The sequence below is a fragment of the Mytilus galloprovincialis genome, chromosome 8 (assembly GCF_965363235.1).
Source record: "Mytilus galloprovincialis chromosome 8, xbMytGall1.hap1.1, whole genome shotgun sequence".
Lineage (NCBI taxonomy): Eukaryota > Metazoa > Mollusca > Bivalvia > Mytilida > Mytilidae > Mytilus > Mytilus galloprovincialis.
In genome coordinates, this window is record NC_134845.1 from 56460295 (window position 1) to 56470465 (window position 10171).

The window sequence follows — 10171 nt, forward strand, 5'->3', positions numbered from 1 at the left end:
ATCTTTTTAAATGTAAAACGGTAATGATGAAATACAAACCAAATTCGATGAAGGTTTCTATTTAAGAGCAATGCTCAAAGTAATCTTTAGAATTGTAATATCTTTTATGTTTTTATCACTGTTTATGTTAAGTACTCCTTGACCAAAATTTTTCAGATTTAAACAGTTAGACAATAACTGTAGACGTAACGCGTGTCTGACGTAATAAATTATAATCCTGGTACCTCCGATAACTATTTACACCACTGGGTCGATGCAACTGCTGGTGGACGTTTCGTCCCCGAGGGTATCACCAGCCCAGAACTCAACATTTCGGTGTTGACATGAAAAACATTAATGTGGTCATTTGTATAAATTTCCTGTTTACAAAACTTTAAATTTTTCGAAAAACTAAGGATTTTCTTATCCCAGGCATAGATTACCTTAGCCGTATTTTGCACAACTTTTTGGAATTTTGGATCCTCAATGCTCTTCAACTTTGTACTTGTTTGGCTATATAAATACTTTGATGTGAGCGTCACTGATGAGTCTTATGTAGACGAAACGCGCGTCTGACGTACTAAATTATAATCCTGGTACCTTTGATAACTATTGGACTATAAGATACAGGTTAAGTTCAGTTTTGATTTTAACCGTTCAAGAGTTGTGCCCTTCGCTATCTTTTAAAATGTATTTCTGTGTTTAAAGATGATTCATATACCTTTTTAATAAATGTTTTTAAATTTGAAGCAATGGCTTTGGCTATAAAACATTTGGTAACGTTCGGCTCTGGTATCGACTTTCAAAATTGGGTCCGGACATCAAGACGGGGTTTAAAAAATCTTCCCATTTATATGTTGATGTATGCCAAAAGCCCCATCCACTAATATATGTCATTGAAAATATCGCAAGGATTAATGTTTTTATTTCCTAGCTATCATGACACCTTTCTTTAATGATATATCAATCACTATTATGTGATGCATATTATGAGATAGAAGAATTCAGCTTCTACAGACCTTTGGATAGAAGAATAAAGTGTAGGACCCATTGTAATATAAGTGTCTATTCATTGATAGTTTTTCGTTATGTAGTTGTACCACATATATTTTTGAAATTGATTGATGTTGTATATTTCTTAACTACTAAAGGTATTAACAGTCTACATATATATTTATACATTGGTGCCAGTGAATTATCGGATTGATCCAATCTTGATAATTAAATTATCGAACTTTTACGTCCGCGTCTTGGTGTCTAATTCTTTTTGAATAACCTTTAACATGTTTTATCATATAATTATATTTAATAAGGGTAAAATCGACCCCATGATAAAAAGACGTTTTACATATATTTATTCATATAATTCGAAGAATTGATTTAGCCGTGTGAAATGTCTTTTTGTTATCAACTGCTTCCGGTTTATAGCAACTGCTTCCGTTTTATATCAACTGCTTTCGATTATTATCGCATGAGTTTCTGTATGCCAATGTAATGAACGGAAGTAACAGAATATGTAATAGTATTTATTTATTTATCCAGCAACCAGCCTTCTATTGTGCAAATAACAAGTATACAAATAAATTTTTGCTTTATTTGTACATGTACAAATATAGTCTCCTGTTACCCCGCTTCCATGTTGAGCACGGGGTAATGGGGATTTTTCTTTTTGTAAACCAGTTCATTTTGTGTGTCCTCATCGCGGTCCGCGTTTAAATTTCAAGATAAAAACAATATATGTACATTGTCGGAAAATATAAAATTTATTTGTATGAGCTTTAGAAACAGGACGAAAAGCGAGGCTCCTATATTGTATATATATTGACGTAGACTGTTCATTGTTTAATTCTTTTTCTCAATTCATATTAACACCTGTTTTGTTGAACTGAATGATGCGATTTAAATTTATTTTTTTTTATCTTTGGGGCGAAATCGTACTCCATTTAATGAATGACAATGCTACCGGCTTGTTTTATAAATTTGTAGTATTTCATTTAGCTCTCATTTAATATAATTATATTGGTAAAAGAAAGTAGAAAGATACCAGAGGGACAACATCATGGTTAAAAAGGACAAAGACAGACAATGGTACTCAAAACACCACATATCAGGGATATCAGGTGCTCCAGTCGTAACGATTTTGACAATTCTTTCAATTGGTGGATTTATAAGGAAAGATAAACGACAGTGTCTGATTAATACTTTTAATTTGAACATTAAAAAATGTACAAATATCATAACACTTAACACATATCTAATCATAACGACTTGACTTACGGGTTATAATCTTTTGTTATATTTTCAAACGGACATCACAAGATCTGTAGTGGTTGTGTGGCGTTCTAAACTAAATGTTATGAATTGTAGATGGTTTTTCGTCTTATCTTAAACAGCTGTGATGTAAAATAGTTATTCAATTCGGACTTGGTGTGTCAGTGTTAGATCACCCTCTGGCCTCCGGCCATCGGGGTGATCATATACTGACACACCGCGTTCTCATGGAATACGTTTTACATAGAAGACGTTTTTCATAGTCTCAATTCCATAATGACAGCAGTGTTGATTGGCAATTATAAGAATTTAATTATCCGACTAATTCGTGCAACATAGCATCATATTTTTGTAACCACCCGCTTACTCAACATTTGAACGAAATTTACGATGCCTCTTAACGCAAGAATAACATTAACTAAAATCAAAGTTTTTCACGAAAATGCATCGAACTCGAAATTTGTGTATAGTTTTGACTACCACAGTCGTACTCCGACTCAGAAATTTGGGTATTAGATTTGGTATTTCTAGCTAAAACTGTGAAAAGTTGAATGAATGAAAGTTCATATGCATACTCAAAATTGTACATTCGGGTGTAAAATAAGCTTGAAAATCAGTTGAAAAGAGTTTCACTGGCCTTTGCTAGTCTTGTATTCTTTTTAATTTTAGTTTCTTGTGTACAATTTGGAGTTTAGTATGGCAATTATTATCACTGAACTAGTATATATATTTGTTTAGGGGCCAGCTGAAAGACGACTCCGTGTGTGGGAATTTCTCGATGCATTGAAGACCTGTTGGTGACCTTCTGCTGTTGTCTGTTCTATGATCGGGTTGTTGTCTCTTTGCCACATTCCCAATTTCATTCTCAATTTTATTCTTAATTATATCTGTTTTTTTTTTATTATTTGTAAACCAGACACACGTTTTCAATCTAAGAGTAACCGCAGTAATAAAAATTAGTTCTGAACCAATTGATGATTTAAAAAGCTGAAGATAAAATGTAAAACAAATTCAAGTTTGTGGAGAATACATATCTTATATTGACTTTTGGGTAAGGGGAAATCGATTTGACGGCATGTAATTCTACTCTAGAAACACAGTTAATGTTAGAAAAAGCGGTTCCATTCAATCGAAAAACTTAAAACGTTATTGTACAATAGGTAGTGTTCATCACCTCCTACAAAATATTTTAATTAATAACGGACAACGAATAGAAAATCGTAGCAAACATTTAATCATTGCATATTACCACACCAGGCTTTGAGTCCTTCTTAGTTTGCATTTTTTTAGTGTAAGCGTCAAATTATCTTTGAAATTATACTATTACAAACAATAGGATAATGGTTTTTACTGTTATTTTTTAGTAAATTTGCCATGTGTATTCCAACTGTTATCTAGTCTTTTGGGGGTAAATATGATGAAAAACGTAAACAAGTATTAACAAATACTACAGGTTCCCGACTTGGGAAAGGGCCATTAATGCGACAGGGTTTCAATGCGTTTTGTGAGACCTTGATCACTATCCTATTACTCTTGCCAATTTGAAATAAACAAACACACAGAAATACGCACAGTTAATCTCAGTTTGAAACAAGTCCTAGTCATATATAAGAGGCGTAAACAGCAGAAACTAACTAAGCTGCAATGACAATGATACTCATAATTAATCAGATGACTATTAGCAGTAACTGATATTACAGTTCCCGAACTCAATCAAACTGATCGAAAGAGTATGTCTCATGTTATGCAAATCGAGCACAATCCCTCCAAACATAGGTTTAGTATCATCCCGTTATAAACTATACGACAGGAACATAACCGATTGCATGCCAATAACTGGTTTTAGAGTAATAGAGAAAACATATTTATTGTCTGTTCTATGGTCGGGTTGTTGTCTCTTTGATGCATACCCCATTTCCATTCTCAATTTTATTATTTTTATATCTTCCTACATATAGTTCTAATACTAACGACTGCTTTGTTTATATACAACACAAAATGCAACATGTACAATAATAATAATTTATTCTCAAACATTTTTACAAACTTGTAAATTCACATTTTGTTTTCATATACTATCAGACCTTTAAATGCTAATTGGACAAACATCTCAAAATAAAAAAAAACATACTTTAAGGTCAAACTAAATTTTCTTATAAAAATGTAAAAAGCAAAATTTCTACGGGCACCAAGGAATAACAAGTTGCTTTTTTAATTTATAGGGAAATAATCATGTATGTATAATAATACCGTTGAAAAATCTTAATACGTATACAGCTATAAAACATAAAGTTAATTATGACAAATAGCATAACATTTATTTATTCATTCATTCAATTAATTATTCATTTATATTGCACATGACTTGTGTAAAATACAGTATTATTGCATAGCAATATAATATTTCCCACAGAAAGTAACCAAACGTTAGTGTGCAATAAATTCCAATATTGCACTAGTGCAATAAATCTTTAAAATTCAAGACGTCATCAACGACAAAATCTTAGTTTAAACCAATTTTTACTTTCAAATATTATATTGATATACAATAAAAGGGTTATTGCATGAATATTGGGGAATATTGTCCCTCGTAGAACATATATTGCACTCGCAAGCTCGTGCAATATAAAATTCTACTTTAATATTAATAACCGAATACAAATATTTGTGGTTTTGTTTTACAAAACTAAGACATCTTTTGCAGTATTTTGTTAATGTCGTCATTATATTTAAGAACCCTAGACATGTTTACTTGACATGTACGACGATAGACTCGGTGATAACCGTTTTCCACTTCTGACATTGGACACCCAGAATGTAAAGAAACTATTCCCGTTGTGTGAAAGTCGTGTACATCAACAATATACCTCTTTTGGATTGTTTTGTAATTCCAAATATTTTTGTCATCCCAAAAATCAGGTGAAAAACGAAATATTTTTCTTCGTCTTCTGCTATCGCATTTCAATACTTGTTTCAAAATGTATATAAGCCTACCCCTGATGGCATCAAATGCATTTGCAGCTTTGGACTCATAAAATGTTACTCTGTTAAAAACAAAAAATAATAACTTTGAACACTCTATTCTATTTTTTTTAGCTAACCAAAAGTACTGAGATTCTTTGAAGCTAGGTAATCTTTCATCTTTATCTTTAACCGACTCATATCCATATACCATGTACAGCATAGATTCTATAGCAGACAACGAAAAATCGTCAGCTGTAAACGGTACGATCAGGTTTTTGGCGGCACTAATCGCCATTTCTGTGTAAATAGAAAAGTTAGAATTCGTATCAATGACAAAACAACTTCTACGCCAATAAGGATCATCACTCACGCTGTCGATGAAATCTTTAATGAAAAGGGTAACTCTTTTCCATGGATTATCGTAGCGAGATGGAGTTACTTGCCTTTCTTGTTCTAGCCTTTTCGAAAGAACATCAAGATAACGATCACCACACAGAAGAAAAACATTTTTAGGAATCTCACGGTTGTATCTGTGTACTTTTATCAAAAACTTCTGGCAATCCAATGTTCCAATTTGACTGTCTTCTTCATCAAGCATCGCCATTAAATAGCCACAAACTGTCTTTTCATATTCCTCTCCTGAATCTACTTTCTTTAAAAATGGTTTAGATGCTTTGGAAACGTAGAATTGTCCAGGTTGTGATCTCAATGGATATTTCTGGGTCTTTGAAAGTAAAGTTTGAGAAACATTTGCTTGTGGGCACAGGTCTATCACCACTACCTGATAATCCTCATGTTGTAGTGCATACTCAGCTGCCAGTTGGAAAGCCAAAGTAGTTTTGCCTGTTCCTCCTTTGTTGCTAAACACTAAAGAAAAAAACAAAAAACTTAAAGGACTCGGTGCATAAATAAGTTTTGGTCTAAGAATATAAGGTTTTGATACATATTTAAATGTGCACATAACATTTGAAAATGCATTGGATCAAGAAATATGATTGAACTGCACATGTCGATGATGACGTTATATGTTGATTTTATGCATTGTTGTAATAGTAATTGCCCGGTTAAATGTGCAATTTATTATATTTATTCCTGCACATCGTTTAAGTTAGTGTGTATAGTTAGAGCAAGTTTTCGAAATTTGTTAAGTAGCTTTTTTTCACTTATATTTGGACCAGATAAGGTCCATATTGTCCCTACTTCTTTGAAGGTCAAACTTCAGTTTGATTGATAGATCAAAGACGACCGATTGTATAAGTAGTTAACAGTTACTGTATTTCAAATACACTGGGGTAAAGCTGATGACCGTAACTGCATTTACGGTCATCCCAAGATGTCGGATGAAAAATTAATCAGTTTCTGTATTGTCTGTTACAGTGTTTTTATATCATTTTCTTTACAAAGTATACATTGATACGATGTAAATTTATAAAATATTCACACAGAAATCACAAATTACTACCGAAAAATGTTCAGGAAACGCGAAATTCAATTTGAAAAAATCGCTAAGATGTCCGTAAATCATTATCAAAATATTTTCAAGATGACCGTAACATAAAACAAGGATGACCGTGATTGGTAAACAGATGACCGTAACTTGTAAAAGATGACCGTTAAAATGGGGAAAAAAACTGTTATTTGGCATTATGATTAGAAAGATCCTATCATAGAAAACATGTGTACTAATTTTCAAGTTGATTAGACTTCAACGTCATCAAAAACATCCTCGACCAAAAACTTTAACCTGAGGTGGGACAGACGGACGAACGAGCTGACGAACGGACAAACAAACGAACGGACGCACAGACAAGAAAACATAATGCCCATGAATGGAGCATAAAAAATGCTAATCAAACATATGAATATCCGGTAATCGAGCCTGTGTGTATGGTTCCAGAGGAAGCAGATTAAAATCTTAGTTTGTCTTTATATATGAATAACATTGCTATACATACAAATTGACAAGGTTCCCGTCAGTGGTGGATCCAAGGGGGTCCGGGGGTTGGAACCCCCTTTTTATTTACCGATCAGTGCATTTGAATGGGGACACATAGTTTGAACCCCCTTTACCCTGGGTTGGGACCCCCCATTTTTGAAAATGGCTTAATCCGCCCCTGTCCCTTGTGATACGCTATATACTCACAAGACTATTTTAAGGATCTATTTTGCTGGAGCTCGCCTTCACTAGTTTGGTCGTAGTATTTTAAAAACAGGTTCTGTTATTTTACTTGCAAGACAAAATAGAAGACAAATCAAAGACGATATAATATCAATGGGTGTACATCCATTGGGATTTTTAAAAAAGTGCATTTATTATATATCATTACAAGGATTTCCAGAAATAAAAAAAATCTTTTGGCTTTTAGTTGGAGGTTGTTTTTTTTTTTAATTATACTTGTAAGTGACAACTAATCGCGCTTTTGTTGCATGTTTTCCCCACTTTTTCATGCGCATGTCTTGTTGTATGTTCATTTTAAAAATTATACCTCTACCGTAAAAAAAGATATATATGGTGAACTTTGTATTTAAAGCACGTCTTATTCTCTCCTACCTATAGGATAATACTCTCATATATATACGTTTTATATCTACCAGTGGTGGATCCAGAACGTTTCCTCAGGGGGGCGCTCCAGTCATGCTTCAATGATTCCCTACATAATCAACCAAATTTTTCCCACGAAAGGGAAGGCGGGCCCCCTAGGGCCCCCTAGATCCGCCTATGTCTACACCATTAATCATTTGATACAAAAAAGTAGTTATACAAATACAGATATTTCTTAGAATTGACGATCATCCTTTAAAAGTTACGGTCATCATTTAGAAATTACGGTCATCCTTTACAAATTACGGTCACCGTCATCTTTTAACCAATTACGGTCACCCTTGTTATGAATTGCTGATTCTGTTACGGTCATCTCGATTGTGATTTACGGTCATATTAACGATTTTTTTAAATCGAATTTCCTGTTTCATGCACATTTTTCGGAAGTAATTTGTGATTTCCGTGTGAATCTTTTAATAATTTACATCGTATCAATGTCTCCTTTGTAAAGAAAATGATATAGAAACACTGTAACAGACAATACAGATACTGACCTATTATTTCATCTGACATCTTGGGATGACCGTGAATGCAGTTACGGTCATCAGCTTTACCCCAGTGAAAAAGACAAACGAATAGAAAATTAAAAAAAATAGAATTACATTAGATAGACATTTTAACTGTATCTGATCATAATTACAAATACCACATCATAACTTAATACATGCATGCAAATACGTGACACGTCTTATAGCAATGCGAATTCAAACTCAGCAAAACAGCCATATTCCGAAATAGGTCATGTTCGATACTGAAAAGACCAGACGACGTACAAGGTATTTCACAATATAAGAAGTGGTATAGCTATCCTTAGTTAGTTAGTTTAGACACACACACATTGTATTGATCCACCAATTCGCGATGGTGTCCATAAAATTTACAGAGTGCCATTTTTAATCTTTCCTCCTCATAACTTTGTTGCAGCAGTTTCTGCGTAAGGAGCACACTCCTGTATATGAAGTCCATTTAGTGTGAACATGCATTATCATAACTAATCAACTGAGATAATTATGTAAACATCATACGATAAGACTAAGGGTAGGTTACTGTTTAGAAATGGGAAATTGATAAACAAGAAGTTGAAATCGTCCCGTTTTTTCTAAATTTTAGTGTAAAGTTGTCCATTCGTGTCAATATTGAGAAGAAGATCAAGGTATGAAGCAGTCCTTCTAGTATTGGTAGTATTCTAATTTCAAATTCACTGGGATATATGATATGTAAGTATTGGCTAAATAATGGGTTATTCGGTGATATATGTAGGACATCATCAATATATCTGAAAGTAAAATTAAAGAGTTTCGCAAGGTGCTTTTTTTTTGGCTTTAAGAAGGTTCTAAATCAATTCTGATTCACACGAGTACAAAAGCAAATCGGCCAGTAGGCGTGCACACTTAGTTCCTATTGAAATACCAACTGTCTGTTGAATTATCAATCCTCCAAACTCAACAAATATATTGTCGACCAAAAAGCCAGCATTTTGATAATATCATTTTCAGTATATTTTCTTGTAGAATTAGTGTGTTTTTTCCCCACAAAATTAGAATCATTATAGCCAAAAATTAGAAGTATGTATCTTCCTGAGTTGTTCACGAATATAACTTTGCTAAAGTCGATGTTTTTATACAATTGTACCACATATTATGTTATGATATTAAGAACCGACGTTTAACGGCATTTCCCCAAATAAAAAGCAAATAGTCACTAAAAGGGAAACCATGTGCTATTTAACTTGATGCAGAGGAGCACAAATAATCGGTACTCGCAATGACTTTACATAGTCTCTTTTGCATGACGAAGTATGTAGTTTTGTACCATAAACACAACCGGATATGTTTCGAGGTCTTAGTTCTATATTTTTTATTAGCGCCACTGCAACAATGTTACGATTGAAATACACATCAAAATTAATCAATATGAATTAATAATACGCATATACAAGTAAAAAGTGACTAGAACTTACCCACGTAGCTTTCAGTACCCATTGTTTATTAATAACCAGAACTTAACATTCTTACAAGAATTTTTTGAAACTGCCTGAAATATAAAACAAAAAGCAGTTAACAAGTGTGATAAAAAAAAATTGAAATGGAAAGCAACCAACAACTTAGTTTCAGCAAAATACGGAATAAAACTATTGAAGAAAGCAACTATCAACTAGATTTGCCATTGCAAGCAACAGCGGATAGCACCCTTCCCCCATTGCCAGGCGAGAGGCAGTCATTTAGAAACTTACAAAGTCAAAGAGTGCGCCTACAGCAAAATATCATTTTTGTAAAGTTTCATTAAGTTTGAAGCATTATGATATTTTTGACATTTTTGCTGTTTCTCTGGTTACGGTGGCCATTTTGAAATTCC

At 33.3% G+C, this 10171-nt stretch overlaps 1 long non-coding RNA gene across 1 annotated transcript; it reads right to left on the reverse strand.

Moving 5' to 3' along the window:
- Nucleotides 1–4258: 4258 nt before the first annotated feature.
- LOC143043401 (uncharacterized) lies at nt 4259–9853 on the reverse strand. Its single transcript, XR_012968366.1, has 2 exons — nt 9777–9853; nt 4259–6081 (listed from the first exon to the last, which is right to left on the reverse strand). It is a non-coding gene; the product is annotated as an uncharacterized LOC143043401 (long non-coding RNA).
- Nucleotides 9854–10171: the final 318 nt, after the last annotated feature.